Source organism: Hetaerina americana, unplaced genomic scaffold (genome assembly GCF_022747635.1).
Source record: "Hetaerina americana unplaced genomic scaffold, ioHetAmer1.1.p SCAF_4, whole genome shotgun sequence".
NCBI classification, from domain to species: domain Eukaryota; kingdom Metazoa; phylum Arthropoda; class Insecta; order Odonata; family Calopterygidae; genus Hetaerina; species Hetaerina americana.
Window position 1 is genome coordinate 56,250,744 of NW_027286985.1, and position 15,678 is coordinate 56,266,421.

The 15,678-nt window shown below is 40.0% G+C and overlaps 1 protein-coding gene and 1 non-coding gene across 2 annotated transcripts in view; both read left to right on the forward strand.

The window, feature by feature from the left end:
* Camta (Calmodulin-binding transcription activator) overlaps positions 1-15,678 on the forward strand; it is a 1,815,113-nt gene that overhangs the window by 494,362 nt on the left and 1,305,073 nt on the right. The window lies entirely within an intron of this gene.
* Positions 335-406, forward strand: TRNAP-AGG (transfer RNA proline (anticodon AGG)). Its single transcript has one exon. It is a non-coding gene; the product is annotated as a tRNA-Pro (tRNA).

Sequence of the window (15,678 nt, forward strand, 5' to 3'; positions counted from 1 at the left end):
GAATTAATTGTACACGCATTAAGAAAGTGCTCGTATATTTTTATCGTATTTGCTAAATTCAATTCCTCCATAACCAAGTGGGCATATAATTTCATGTTGTTATTAACGATGAGCGCTAATGTCATAAAATAGACGCTATAATGAAGAGAGAAACAAGTTTTGAGTGGAATTGTGTATGCCATGCTTCTTACCTTTAGACCTTTATTGTATACCTTTAAACCCGATCTCTTCGCCATGGGCGGCTGGAGCCGAAACTGAAACCGGTCATTCCGAAGTGACCCCATTATACAAAGAGCGAAGTGAAAGCTTTCACATACTTTCAAGAAGTGAGTCTGGCTCGTTGGTCTAGGGGTATGATTCTCGCTTAGGGTGCGAGAGGTCCCGGGTTCAAATCCCGGACGAGCCCAAATTTTTTATCCCATCGGACTTATATCTGCTGAAAAATATGTTACTCACTTCTCCGCTCGACAAAGGTGGAATGTTGTAGTTAAGTTTTTCACTTTTCTTGACGCACCTGCTTCCGTTCGATCACTTCTTGGGATGAATGCTAACTGGAAGACCTCGACGCTGGGGTTAATTCAATTTAAAGCGTTCTTCCATCCCTCTGAAATTAATAGATTTAATAACATGTAGATCTTGAGGTTTTTCGATGCATATGGGTTATTGCAAAGGAGTTCATACATCGTAGTTTTGGTGTAAAAATTCCCTACTTAATAACAACTACTATTTTCGTGTAAACAAACGACATCGAATTCAAATTGTGGATAGTTTATTGCATTTTTCCTTACAAATATCGATTTCCGAATCCTTAGTTATGCGTACATTTATAACTTATTAATATGGAATTTATTCATATTACTCTATAAACGTACCCTCCTTATATTCCCATTACGTCGGTATAATTTATATTGAGGGACAACGCGAAAACATTCTCTCTGAACGCCAAATCTTTGGCAAATTGCATCATAAATCGCATTCATTATGTTTTGCAACATATTATATGTCTAATGCATATCAAGAAGTTGCAATCAAATCTCGAATATTCGTTGAGCAGCTCAGACGTTCCTGTGGAATTGCATTGATAAGTGATACATAGTCTTTGCTCATTTTCATAAAATAAAATCTCAAATAAAATTAATAGGTAAATTTCTACTCTTCACATATTTTACCAGAATTGACTGTGCCATGTCTGGCTATTATTAAGATCCTGGATGAATTAAAATACGTGTAATAAACGCAGAATTTTTCAACAAAGCAACAACCGGATGCGATTTTTAAACTCTTCTTTCCTTTTCTTTTGAAGCGGAAAAAACGAGTTCTTACCCCGTTTTATCAGAAAAACTCGAGGATTGTATTGGTAATTTATCAGCCGGCGTCATGAGTTAAACGTCTGTTGTACGTGTTTCGACGTCCACAGAAACTTCTTCATTAATTTAAACAGATAATCATCTCAGAGGCAGAAAATTAGAAGACGCCCGTCGCTGACTTTAATTTTGCTTCGAGTTTTTGGACAGCGAATGCTAATGGTCGAATATTTCACCCTAATTTTTTTCCGATGTTTCTCCATGAGCTGGAAATTCGGGGCACGATGGAGGGGGAAGGGCGTAAAATGAAACGCAGAGCGTGAAATAGAGGGAAAGAATTCGGGAATGGTCAGCGGTGGAACGTTGCCCATTTGCTCATCTCGCATTCCATGTAACTTACTGGACAAGGGGCGGGAGGGAGATGGAAGGGAGAGGAGGAGAAGGAGATTCCAAGTGGCTATCCTCAGTTGCTCTAGCTCTCCGAAGGCTCCGTAACATCCTCTCAGAATACACACCCACACACTCGCGAGCCTCCCAACCCCCTTACATCTCTCGCTATTTTGCCCAAACTCTTTCTTCTTACCATAGCAGCAGCCTCCTCCCGCCCACCCTCTTTCCTTTTTCCCCGGACTCCTCCTCCCTCCCTCCTAGTCTCCCTCCCCGGGTCCCTCTTTCGCCTTCTTAACTTGACACCACACCCTTAAAACCCTCCCTTCGCCACTCCCACACTTTCTTACCCCTTCCCCCTAAGACCTCCCCGCTATACCCTGCGCCTCCCGGCTGGCGTAAACTCCCAGACCACCCCCATCATCCTCTCTTCTCCTCCTTTCTCTCTCCCTCCACCTTTGGTCCAAATTGCGCCTCAGATACACTTGGGACACAATGGCAGGGCCGTCGGAACGATGCCGGCATCAGGAAGAAGGGATTTCTGGCCTCCTTTCTCTCCCCCGTACCTCGTACTCCAGACTCTCCTCACTTCATCGTCCTCTCCTCTTGCATCCTCCTCTCCTTCGTTGCCCCGACCTTTTTTTATTTCTTCCTCCTTGCAAGGGAAGGCGGGAGGGGGAAAGGTCTCGCGAAAGGGAAGTCGGGGGGTTGAAATGGGTGGAGGTCCATGCGTGGTAGAAATGGGGGAGTTAGAGGGAAGACAGTCGGAGGAGAGAGAGATAGGTTGGGCACGAATCGAAGAGGAAGCGGAAGAGATCGGAGGGCCAAAGCCCATTGATGGTGCGTAGAGATAGGAGAGAGGGTTAGCTGAAGGGGCTGCGAGTGTGAGTCCAGAATGGGGTGGAACTTGATTTTTCTTCTTTTTGAGAGAATGGAAGTGGTGTGAGGTGGGTATGGGGGGGAGAGTGGTGTCGGTGGTGGTATTTCCCATGGAAGGCGCCTGAGATGTATCTGGGAAAGAAAGGGATTTGCCTCATCTCTCATTCCAAGAGTTCTGGAGGGAATTGAGAAAAAAAAGTCGCACCCTCACATGGGACGATTTGAGAATGAATTAGGAGTGAGACTTTCGAATGTTTGGGGGGGGGAGGGAGGGGTTTTAAAATATTTGAACCGGGCATGATCTACTGAAATCAATACAATTCTGGGGAAAAATATTTATTATTTACGTTTTGGATTGATATGTCTTTGGTGTTTGTTCAATGCGAAATTATGAAGTTAATTTACCTTGAAAAATATTAATCAAAGATTTCAATAATCTTTTTGTTATATGTTCAATTGTTTCCGGCTCAACTTTTTGGAAATTCATTTTCAAAAGACTTATTTATATAACAGTGCCCGTCACATTAGGCTGAAATAAGGTGATAAAAAAGACATTTCAAATTATCTTCAAATACATTAGCCATTTTTATACTCCTTACCGTTGATCAGAGTATTCTATTAAGCAGAAAATTCGTGTTCTCACAAATAACAAAAAGATTAATTAAATGAAGAATACAATTTATCTCTCCACTGTCTTTTATTCACGTACAACCAGTTTCAACGCTCAAGCGTCATCATCAGGTACCTCATGATATCAAGGTACCTGATGATGACGCTAGAATGACGCTGAATGCATATGCACTCTCATTGAGTGTAATGTTGGCACTTTTTTATTAATTCAAACTCGTTTTTGTACGAAGATCTTTGAATTTGTAACCATCCAGTTACTCTCCATAGTAAACGATGGTGAGCATTTATCCTGTAATTGTTTTAAAACCTGCTTAAAATATGAATCTCTTTAGTTATAAACATATTAATTGTTGCTTAGGCATGTTGATAGATTTATCGTCTTGAAATATTCCACCTCAGTAATCAACCCAAAGTTTAGTGCAATAGTATAGGGTGGAAATGAAATCGTTGTATGCCCGACGGCTTGTGAAATATTACTAAAATCAATTTCGTGTGACGTAATTTATTAATAGTCCTATCTTCGCTGAATACAGACTATTGGAAGTTCGAAGGCTCTCCAATACTGAAGAGGATTAACTGTTTGATTATCTTGATGATAAATAAACGCTATACATTTTTCACGAAATCCTCGGAAAATTAATTAGTGTTAATGTATTTCGGATATATTAAGCCTCCACAATTTTACGTCTGGTGAAGCTAAATTTACTATTGATGATATCTATTATTCTGAGAGATAAAAAATGTCTGCTAAAGGATTGCAATAAATTGGATTCGCAACTTCGGAAATCAAATGGATTGATAAATTGAATATTTGTATCATAGAAATTCTTCTGCGAGCTCGTTAAAAATTCCCAATTAAATGGTTCAATGCTATTATTATTATGAAATATAGAAAATAGTCCTGTGTAAGGAGGCACTCGATACCTTCAATACTGGCATTCATCTTTCCATTTTTTTTGTAGCGATATCAGTGAAGATAATGCATTTTGATCAAGAACGTATGTAACTTTTCCTTTTTTTTAATAAAGTTATTTTTCTGATTGAAATGGGGTGTCAACATAGCCAAGTTGTCATAGGAATGGTTATACTTGAGGAATCGGAAATGGGATGTTTCAAAGAAAAAGGGACCCTAAACCAAAGAACAGGCTGAAAAGGACGAGTGAAAAGAAGAGCCACATGTGGTCAATGGTTGCTCCGCCTCAGAATCGAAAGGAATGGAGAGGTTACTGGATTTGAGGTGGTAACAAAGAAATGAAGGTGCGTGGATTTTGTCAGAAATGAAACCTTGAAAGGGAAGGTTCAAGTTTTTGCTTGTGCGAATCGAAAAAAGGCATTTTCAGGCGGCACTAAATCGATGAATATTGCACTGTAGGGGTTTGAAGAAAGGCAAGTTTGTTGCATGTACAAAAATACAGTACACAATATTATACAAAAATACTAATAATGAGGTTAAGTGCAGAACAGATAGATTTAAGGTCATTTTTCCTACGAACCATAAGGGATCAAAATTTCTTTGTCCGACCGCGCTGGGGGGGAAATATTACGGGTGAAAGTGAGTCTGATGTGTTAACTCCTGCCTCACATCCTCACGTTGGCTTGAGGGGTACTTAAAAAACTAAAATAATTAAGAAAACTAAACATAATGCGAAAAAAAGGGAGATAGCCTATATTGTCGAGTGAATAGTGTATTCATTTGCCACTGTAACTAACTAAAGGTAAGGTATCGGATTCCGATGAAAAATTGTTTGTGATTATCTGGACATTGCACAGATCCCTTCATCTACATCTACGCGTTTCTGGACACTACGAGCCTCATTGTTGCTTTCTTAGTGACGATATGCTTCTGCGTGACGTAATGTCATATTATGGTGGAGCAGTGATTGTGCATGCGTGGTTGGTGAGCTAACGCACGCACTTGCGGTGGCATGCGGGGCATTGTATAAATGTAGACGGTGAAATATCATTTTTATAGTCATGAGTTAACACATATGACATAAGATAGCTGTTTAAGTATCAAATGAGAAAGCGTACTATAATGTCCCGAATACTAGGCTTATTGAGTAAAAATTGGGGGATAATCTACGAGAAAATTTACGTCCCAAATGCCGTTCCTTGAAAGTCTATGTTTTATAACAATAATCAAGGTGGATATCATATTCATCTTTTTTAAACATTTGATCTATTTAAAGTATTAGTTTTTTATTAGAAGCAAGATTTAACAAAATTTCCGTCATCAAGTTGGCTCTCCCAGGGTAATTATTGGTCTCTTTGCGGTTTAAGGTTTTACATCGTAGAACAGCATTTTATATCAAATGAAAAGTTGACGCCATTTCCATCTTTCTAATTTGACATATTCCGTAGCCAGAGTCATTTTAGAGTGCATAAGCGGTCCAGTATTTCTATACTTCTTGATATTACGCTCAGGTATAGGAAATCAAGACATTTTTTATTCACGATATTTTATTCAACTTGCAATTCGAGAAATAATCCATTGGAATTACATAACAATGCATGAGTCTTTTAGCTATTTAGAGCAGAATCGCTCGAAAAAATAAAATCTTACTTAGAACATTGGTACCACTCTTAATGTAAAATCCTTTCTTCTATCTATACAACATGGATGGATGTCAAAAAGTATTCATCAAGTTGCCAAAACCTGTTTGATAATTTTACTTCCTCGCGACATTTGTTTTTGCTCAAAATTTTCCGCTCAACATTTTCCATATGCAGTTGGTTTTCTTATGTTGGAGATTTTGAATTAATCAAAACTAATGGCAACTCAAAGTAGAAAGAGCAAATTTATAAAAAATTGAGTAATTCGTCTAATTTGGTTGTGTATTGGCACAAGTTAATATAGTAAAGGAAATTTGGATGCACAGACCAATTGTAAAAAACGTCTTTATGAGGGGAAAAGGAGGATGTCAAATAAACGGAAGAGAATTACCAGAATGCAACAGAACGGCGTAAGAAAGCTAAGAGGAAATATTGTAAGGTCGGGGAGGTCTAAGTTGTTCAGCTGTTATCTGAAATTCAAAAAGTGTTTGCGATAATTTTCTCTCATCTCATCCTCGTAATGCTATACTTTCGCATAACATTTATGAACCCCTTTGATTACCTTTGACGTTATCTTTAAGTCTTGCTGTGGTGGGGAACATTGTTGGCGGATACTTGGTTTAGTGGACCAACCGGACCTCTTGTCTCTTGTTAGAGCAAGGCACTATCAATGGTCGTGGTGGCCACAAAAGCGTCGGGCCGTGTTTGAACGAACGAAACACGACCTTCGAGTTCTCGTAATGCCATGTTCTCGCCTCTCCCTACGACGCCGTCATCTCCGTCGCTGATTGGGTTTTCAGGCGAGTTGTCGCGGTAATCGTGAGAGGAGCTAATTCGAGTGATGCCAAATTTTTTGGTGGGCGACGGAGGGAAGGAATGAATTGGCGGAGCACAAAATTGATAGTGAAAGGGAACGGAAGGAGGGTCGAAGTGGAAGCGAGAAGGAGGAGACGGGGGGGTATCTACGTGGTGGAAGTGACTTAGCGGACTGGCAGGGTGGACAGGAGGAGGAGGATGATGTGGGAAGGTGGGATCGGGTGTGTTAGGGAGGAGGAGGTCAGCGGGGACCAGGGGGATCGAAGAGCGTGGGGTCAGTCTGGAAAGGTATACCTTCGCCAACTCAGCCAGCAGCAATCCCCGTGTCCCTCCGGACCGCGCTCACTCGCATCATGCATTGCTTTCACGTCTGGGGGCGAGAATTGGCGTTCCCTCCCCTCCCCTCTCTCTCTCCACACTCCTCCCCCCTCCCCCTCCCGTCTCCGTTGACCCTCACTCTTATCCCTCAGGTCTCCTCTCCAGTCTCCGATCCTAAAACTCCGGGCGAGTCCTTCCATCCCTACCGTTGACTCCCCTCCCTCCACAACTCAGGGTCCCTTAGATTATCCTCCTCTCCTCCCTCGTCCCGTCCCTCTCCCTTACCTTTCCTCCTTATCTCTAGCCTCTCGCCAAGCTTCCTAGACTGCCCCATTTCTTCTTTCTCCGCACACCCCGCTTCCATTTACGGGAACCCTTCACCTGGTCGGTCCCTCCGTGTCTCTCTCTCTTTCAACCCTCCGCTCCAGGATCTCCTCCCGCACCCCATCCCTTGGGCCAACAATTCTTGTTCCTCCCGCGTCTCCAGTCTCACTTCGCTCCTCCTCTTCTCGAATCTCCTCCATCCATCGTCCTTCCTCCCCACCTGACTCTTTTTCCTCCTCCGCCGACGAAAACTCTCCCGTCGCACTCTTTTTAATCGCCAAGTCCTTTTGTCACCTGCTCCGATACCCCTTCTTCCGTGTTCTCTCAACGGCCTCTCTCCTTTCCTGGAGTCCCACGTGATGGAGCTACTACTCACTTTGTCTCTTTTGTTGGCCCGTCTCTAATTCCCCCTTTTCTCGTTCCGCTCGCATCTTCCTCCCGGCCAATTTAATGAATAAATGTTCGGAGGGCTGTTTTTTTTTCCCGTCGCCCTTTCCGTCCACTCCCCCACCTTTTTGTTCACCTTTATTAGGTTTAGCTATTAGCAAAGTTGATGGCATATTCAAGTTAGGTCGAAATGTGGTCGGATCACCGTTTCTCGCGGAAGAAAAATTGAAAGTGGCCGAGTCTTGAATTTTTTTCATTCAAGGGCGTTAAATTATTTTTGTTCGAGTTGTACTTCATCTAGGTAATTAACCTTTATCTATGCTATAAAAGGGCATCTATACTTTCAGTGGTGGCTTTTGGGATTCAAGTAAATGCATGTGGCAGACAAAGGTGTCCTTGATTTTCTCAGTGTACAGGTTGCTCTCATTATTGATAGTCTTCCTGATGGTAGCTTTCATTTATGGAGTCATTCATTATACTCTTTAAATGTCGTATTTTCTTACTTTTTGATAGATTTTCTTTCTTACATCTATCTTATTTGGTGTATGTATTTACTTCTTAATCTTCTGCGGGATTCCCTTAACATATGGGCTCCGTTAATCTCCAAGCATATCCATATTTTTCCAGCATGCACCCAATCCACCTGATTTTGTTATTTTTTGCTAAATAATAATAATAATATATCATCAATATATTATCAAAGAAAAATTAAAGAAGTTAATAACAATATGCTTAATGATACTACTGCATATATAATAATGTTAATGTAAACAGTATAATAAAATTTATATTATTAAAAATATTGTGGTAATTTTATATCTTAAATATAATTTCTTCGTGCACTTCTTTCCCCTTTTAATCTCTTTATGTATGACTATCTAGGCTACATTAGTTTCCATCGAATCGGTTCCCTATTCGTACCTTATTGTACAAGACATCCAAAGTAAAATTATACAATTGATTACGTTTCCATTAGGTTTACTCCTTTGAGCTCACTTGTAAGTCAAGTTCGTAAATAATTCCAGCACTCCCCGACCTTTGCCAATATCGTTAAATGTTTTGAATTTTAGCTGCAAACTATGCGCATATATTGTGTTCAGATTTTTTTCCATTGGTCCAACAGTCGATGACTCTTCTTCTCTTTGTAATGTAAGATATATTCCATGAATATTAATTGGCATTAATGTTTATTTCAGGTGTTAACTCAGATAGAGACAAATGCATATTTGCCGAATCTAATTTTGGAACGTTTCCCTGTGATTGAAGAATAGTAGGCAGCACATTACATTTACTACTTGACGGAGAAGTATGCTTTGTTAACCCACCCTCCAACACGGCCCCCTTCGGAATACCTTCAGCTCACCTCACATCATCCCTCTCTCCTTTCTCCGGACCTTCGCCGAGCTCCCTCATTCTCCCTCCTTCCCCCGTGCACCCCCTTCCCTACCACCTGCCACCCCTCACGCCTCCCTCTTTCTTGGGAGTTAAGCTGGAACTTTCCCGAACGCCTCCTTCAACTTGTTCTGTCTCCAGAATACGGGTCTTTATATGAAGGGTGGTGGCGTGGTGGGTAGTTCGCCTCATCACCCACCCTCATCTCCTCCCGCCCCCCTCCTCTCCCCCAGTTCCACCCCTCCGCCTCCCGCCTTAATCCCCGCCCACCGGCTGCCACTCGCTCATTGTACCCCCTCCCGCACCCCACTCCACCGTCACCCCTACTCCTTCCCTCTCTCTTCTCCTCCTCTCTACTCCTCCGATGCCATCCACAAATTGCTTTCCTATTCAACCCCACCACCGCTCTTTACCCTCTCCTCCCCACACACTTTAACCCTCGTCTATTGTTCACTCTTCTTTTTGCCTCCCACACACACACACCCGCGCGCGCGCTCACACACATCCTTCCGTCCCACACCCAAGGAACCTTATCCTCGACGAACTCATCCCCTCCTTTCTGACCAATCAACGTTTTTATCTCCTTAATCCATCACGACACGGAAAATAGAGATAGGGTCTATCTCGCCTGTAGCCTCGATGTAGGGAAAAGTTTTTACTTCCTCCACTTTCGATAGCCGTTTCCTCTGCCGTCCTGTCCCTTCTTTATCCTTTACCGTCGAAACTTCTGTTATGCTCCGCCTCGAATGACCGAATACAGTCACATATTTTAAGACTTATCCCCGGTTAATTAATTTTTTGATATCTATCTGATCACATCAATAGTAATCAACACATTTTATTGTAAAATCAATGTAATCTGTGGGATTAAACACTTGATTGAGCAATATTTTCACCCTTAGTCTACTATTGGCTCTTGAGGAGACGTCCAATTTTGTCTGCACTGTGGATTGTAGGGGAATGATTTATTTTTTGTTATGTCTGTTAACTAAGCTCTCATTATACTATGGTTGATAATGTCACTCATTGCTTTGGATAGCTCATTGAAAGCCAAGGGGAATAACCACTGTAGTTTGCCTCTTATCATTGTTTTTAAAATAGTTTGACCTTATATACTGGTTTACTCACTTTTACGCGTTGTTAAACATGCTTTAAAATTTTAATTTTATTAGAAAAGTAACTGTAAAGTATTTATGTTATTGTTAAATTTGTAACTCACTGCAGGATTGTCTTTTTGTGCGGCTATATTGCCTTTGATAAAGTCGGGAAAATGGGGAATATTTTATCTTGTAGGAATTTGATCAGAGGTAAAAACAGTCAAGTGTTTAAAAGTTGGCTTTAACCTCGTGGACTGCGGCGCGTCGCGCACGCCTACGAATGCCTATGACATTATGGGTACGGTATTTCGTCTTAACATCTGGTTCCTTTAGAACCCCCAAAATGTCAGTGTTTAGAAGGACACCTCGATAGCTTTACTTGCTCAAGCCCTCGGCCGGACATCGAGGGATCCAGATTCGTATCCCGGTCAAGGCGAATGATTTAAACACTCTGACATTGTTGCGTTGAATGCATATTAGCGGATTAATCCGTTAAAAGTTACTGCAGTGGCATCTCCCGCAGTTTCTTGGAATTTATCTAAAAGTTTTAATCAGCCATCAAGTTATACCTTATAATAAAAAAGCAGTCAGTTCAATGGTTGAAGTACTGGGGTAGTATATACCCGAGTTCGATTCCGGCTCACACTTCAGGGAGTGAAAACGAAACTCAAACTTTCTGAGGAGGTACGTGAAAGGATAAATGACAGCGATCCAAAAGGCTCAGAACGTGCGAAATACTCACGGCATAGAACTTAGTAGCTGGTAAGCTCTATCTTATTCTGTCATAACTGCCAATTGTATGAGTCTTATTCTTTATCACTTTATCGAAATGGTTTTGTAAATCTGAGAGCAAGGCGTTACCTTGCCATTGCCGTATTTACTTCAAGTACGTACGTATATACTTGTTCCGTGGAAGTTGCTACATCATAGCTCTAGTAATGGCACGTACTTATAGATTATTGTTTGTTTACCGTAGTATTACTTCTGAGAAAACACAACTAGGCGAAGCCAGACGCGGGACTCTCTTTATATTTCACGATAGATATTCTTCGGTAAAAATTCCTTTCAATGCATCCTTATTCTATTGCCTTTTCTCCATTTTGTATCATATTCAGAGGACCCGAAAAAAGCATCCTGTTTAAATGAATATTATTCAGGTAGAAATTCTGGCCTATTTTATGATCAAAGATTACAAACACATCAGAACTGTTGCAGTGTGATCTTACATGTAGGAATTTGTGCAAATGAGAGTTTCCGCGATGAAATAATAGTAGTAATAACTTATTTAAAGAAAACAGGATATCATAGTTGCATGTCTTACAGCACTTATAAAAAAGTGTTAATATGTTTGTGAAAAATGAAATCATGGATAATTGGATGCATTTCGATTGCAGAAATGCACGAATGAAAATAATCCTTTTTAATTTATAATCGAATCGAAATGGAAATATTTTTTCTTACAGTGTTAATTATATATGTCAATTTTCATATAATTCAAAATAATGCTCAAACCTGCCGAAAATTGGGCGAGAAGAAATTCAGAGAACCATGATAAAACTTCTTATCTCCTGAGCTACATAACGTGGTATGGAATAAAATTAATGAATAGCATATCTTAATTAGACATATGTTTATGTTTATTTTTCCGAATTAACTTTGGATTAATGGGGAAAAGTAAAATATTTGGTTCCTTCTAAGAAAATTCTCTGTTTAAAAGAATATATGGACCCCTTATAAATACAACGAATTACCCAACGGCGAATTAAAGTCTAGGTAGTTTCAATTAATTCAAAAACTCAGGGGTTTAAAAAAAGGGAGAAAGAAAGTATAGGGCATGTGAACTTTCATACTCTTTATTCAACGGCTAAAAGTTCAGTGCATTCAATGAAACGAAGCACTGCAATATCTATATCCGCTTTAGTCTTTGATTTGATCCACTGTTAAAAATGAGTGCAATGTAATGAGTTTTCCTGTGAGCAAGATATTAATGCCATTGGAAAAGGGGATTTGAATTGAAATTTTTTTCTGAGACGATGATGAAATATTACTTCCAGAAGATAAAAAAAAACAAAAAACAAAGTTAATAACCTGTTTTCAAAGAACAAAATTTAATAAATATATGAAAAAGTACGCCCAAAAGCTAGAATTGGACTTCTTTTTCTATTTGAAAAGCAGGATCGAAAGACAATTTTTATTTCTTTTTAAAAACAATAAATCTTGCAATAAACAAGACGTACCGACCGTATGCTACAAGTCAAGATGAACTTTAATGAAAAGGTCCAACTTCTCACGTCGCAAAGCACGTTGAAAGGCGTTGAAATTATTTTATCAATGCACGAAAATGAAATACTATTCTCTTAGAGTGAGAGACGTGAAACTAGGAAAAGAAAATTTGCTGCTGCAGAAGATTAGTGGAGACCAAAAGGGCGAATTACGTGTGTAACAAGAAAATTGTAAGAAGAATTGGAGTGAAAAAGATACACACGAATGACATTGAAATGAATATGGCATCTGCGAAGACATGATAGAACGCTTAGTCGTTAATGATGATCGTACCAATAGGCTTATTATTTACTTGAGTATTTAAATGGTTTCCCTTTATTTGATGTGAGAAAACACCACTTTGATAAGGACCTAAAGAAAATATATTGTTCTCTTCAGTGCTGAACAAGCAGATAAGATGAAACGGCCTCTTTTACCCCGTCAAAGTGTACTGCCATTTCCCAAGGCCACCCCTCCCTCCCCCAAGTGTCTCCCTCTTTCTCCACCCGTCATTGTGCTCATCTTTTGTGCGGTTGTGAGTGTCCGCATCACGTGTGCTTCCTAACAGCCCGGCCTCATCTCGTCCCTCCATTCTTCCGATCCTGTCTCCCTTTCATCCCCCCCGCAGATGTTTTTGTCAATTTGTCCCTTCCCTTCTGTCGCTGGAGTTGAGTCTAGAATCCGAAAAACCATGTTATTTTCCCTCAGCCCAGTTGCAACCCTACGAACTGCTATTTCAGCCCGCCTTTGCATAGAAATATCACACCCCTAAATCTTCTTCTAAATTAGACCATTAGCTCATTCAATCAAAATTGTGGGTTGTTTTTTCACGAACGTTTAACGCTTCCATTGATTAACAAAACTTTGATAAAATCCACGTTAAAAATTTAATCATTTTGTGAGGACGTGGGATTCAAAATCATTTTCAAATCATTTGACCTATGAACGTCTTTTAACCATTAATAAATCGTATTTATCAATGTCACTAATAGTGATGGAAATCGTAACTCATGATAGGTAATTATCAGCATTACCAATAGGTAAAACTCGTGATTGGGGACATAAAGAGCTTTTACTGATGAATAATGATAGCATTTAATTTTATCATACACAAATAAAAAGCTCATAACGATGGAAAATTACTTTAAATAACAAAAAATACATAATTAATATGCTGTGTTGGATCCTAATAATAAAATACGTTTTAAGTGTCATCACTGATTACTCTAGTAGTTCAAAGTGTTGACAGGTAGTGTTATACTTTAACCACTGATACATTATAAATTTTCGTCATTCGCTTGTCATATTGCTTTTCCAGAAAAATATGGTGAACACAATGAAAACCTCTGGAGAACGAGCATTTTTCACATTTCTACATCAGAAAGAAAATAATTTTACCAACCTCTTTTCTACAATTAAAACTGAAAATCATGTAGACTTTTAAACTCATTGAAATTATTTAATCACGGGAACGTACCCTGGAGTACGTAATTTTATTTTCGAGATGAAAAGGTATTCAAAATTAGTTTCAAAAATAATAATAATTTTCATTGATATTCGAAACAAAAGTATTCCGTGATTTGGAGCTCATTTTCCCCTTTGATTCCTCCAGGTGACTGATATCTTGTCCGTGGGTTGCTGGTAAAAATAATAAGACCATTGATACCTCCTTTGTTGTGATATATTTAACCGCCATCACCTATAGTATTCTATCATGTTTTATGGATTAAAACCGTGTTTCTTTTGATGCCTTGTTATCATCATCCTCAAGTTCTATGATTTCTTGCATGATACCTTTGATATTATTTTTTCTATATACTTTCTACTTCGTTATTCATTAGGGAGCGAGCTATAGCTACGCCAGTTTAATCCGTAGATTTAGTACGTGGAACTGTATTGATAAAAGAGGTGAAGTTGGTAGGAAAATGATGAGAAAGTGGAAAATTTAATGGTTTATGGGAATTGGCAGCTTTGAAATGTGAAACGTCGTCTATTGGTGCCAATCCACGTTCCCGTCCTCTCTCACCTTTCACATTTCTTCTTTCCCGCGTCTCGCATCGCACCTCTACCCTCTCGAGGTGCCCCAACCCCGTCTGGGCATCCCACACGTCCTCTTTGCCCGTGATGAAAGCCCATTCCATCATTCCTCTCCCTTGTCCCTCACGCTCTTCCGTTTCCTCTTTCCTTCGGCCCTTTCTATTTTTCCGTTGTTCTCATCCTTCCACTTCCAACTCCTTAACTCACCTCCCCTCCTCCGTCTCTCTCATGTCGTTCCCTTCTTTCTCTCCCCGATGCTTTCCTTTGCTTCCCTCGTTCTTTTCAACAACTCGCACCAAATTCTTCGGCCCTCTCCAAACCGCTCGCTCCTTCCTCCCCTGACCGTTTTCCTCGTCCTCTCCCGCTTCACATTCTCGCATTCCTTCCTTCGCATGGACCCCCGTTTCTTACTCCCCCCCTCTTTCCCCCACCCTCCTCGAAGCTTTTCAGCGGTACCCTCGGGGACCTCTTCCGCCTTCCCTTTTATCTCTCTCTCTCTCTCTCCCCGCGTATATATCTTCTCGTTCTCTCCTCTTTATCACTTCTTTATTCCCAGTGCGCACTTCCGATTGCCGCGAAGGATTCGAGGGAGGAAGGAAGAAGAGGGCATTAAGCGGCAACTCAACCCCTAAGAAACTTAGGGACCGAATCACATCCATTTCTTCATTTCGATTCACTCGATGTGGCACCCAGTGTGGTTGTACTTTGCAATGGCAAATTATCGTTGGTCTACGTCGCTTGTGGAAAGGTCAAGGGTCGAAAACGATTCGGTCGTGATGCCAAGGTTTCCGTGGAACCTCTTAATAGCATTTTTAACATTGCCACTTCCTTATTTTGTGGTAAATAATTTAGAATTATTTGACCTGACAAGGCTTTATTTGAACCCGGTATTAGTATAAACATTGATGTTTTTCTCGATGGTTGCCTGCATAAGATTAATGACTTCTCCCCATATGACCTCAATTCGGCTAAGATTTATGCCATCTTATTACTATGACATGGTATATCGTTCCTATAATTGTTAACATCTTCTTGTTGATTAATTTTTAAGTAGAATTTTATAGATTTTTATCAACTTGAAAAATAATAATCAACTACGCATTCAGCAAGTATTTTAAATGAAGTTGATAGTTATTAAATTTGAAAATTAGTCTTCCTATGTCGTACATACATGTAGTTCATTATTAATAAACTCAGCATTATTCTGCGTTTGCGAAGTTCTAAGTGTAGAGTTTTTTTAGATGTACATATATTAATTGTAAATCTATAATAACTGAATAAAAAGTACAGAT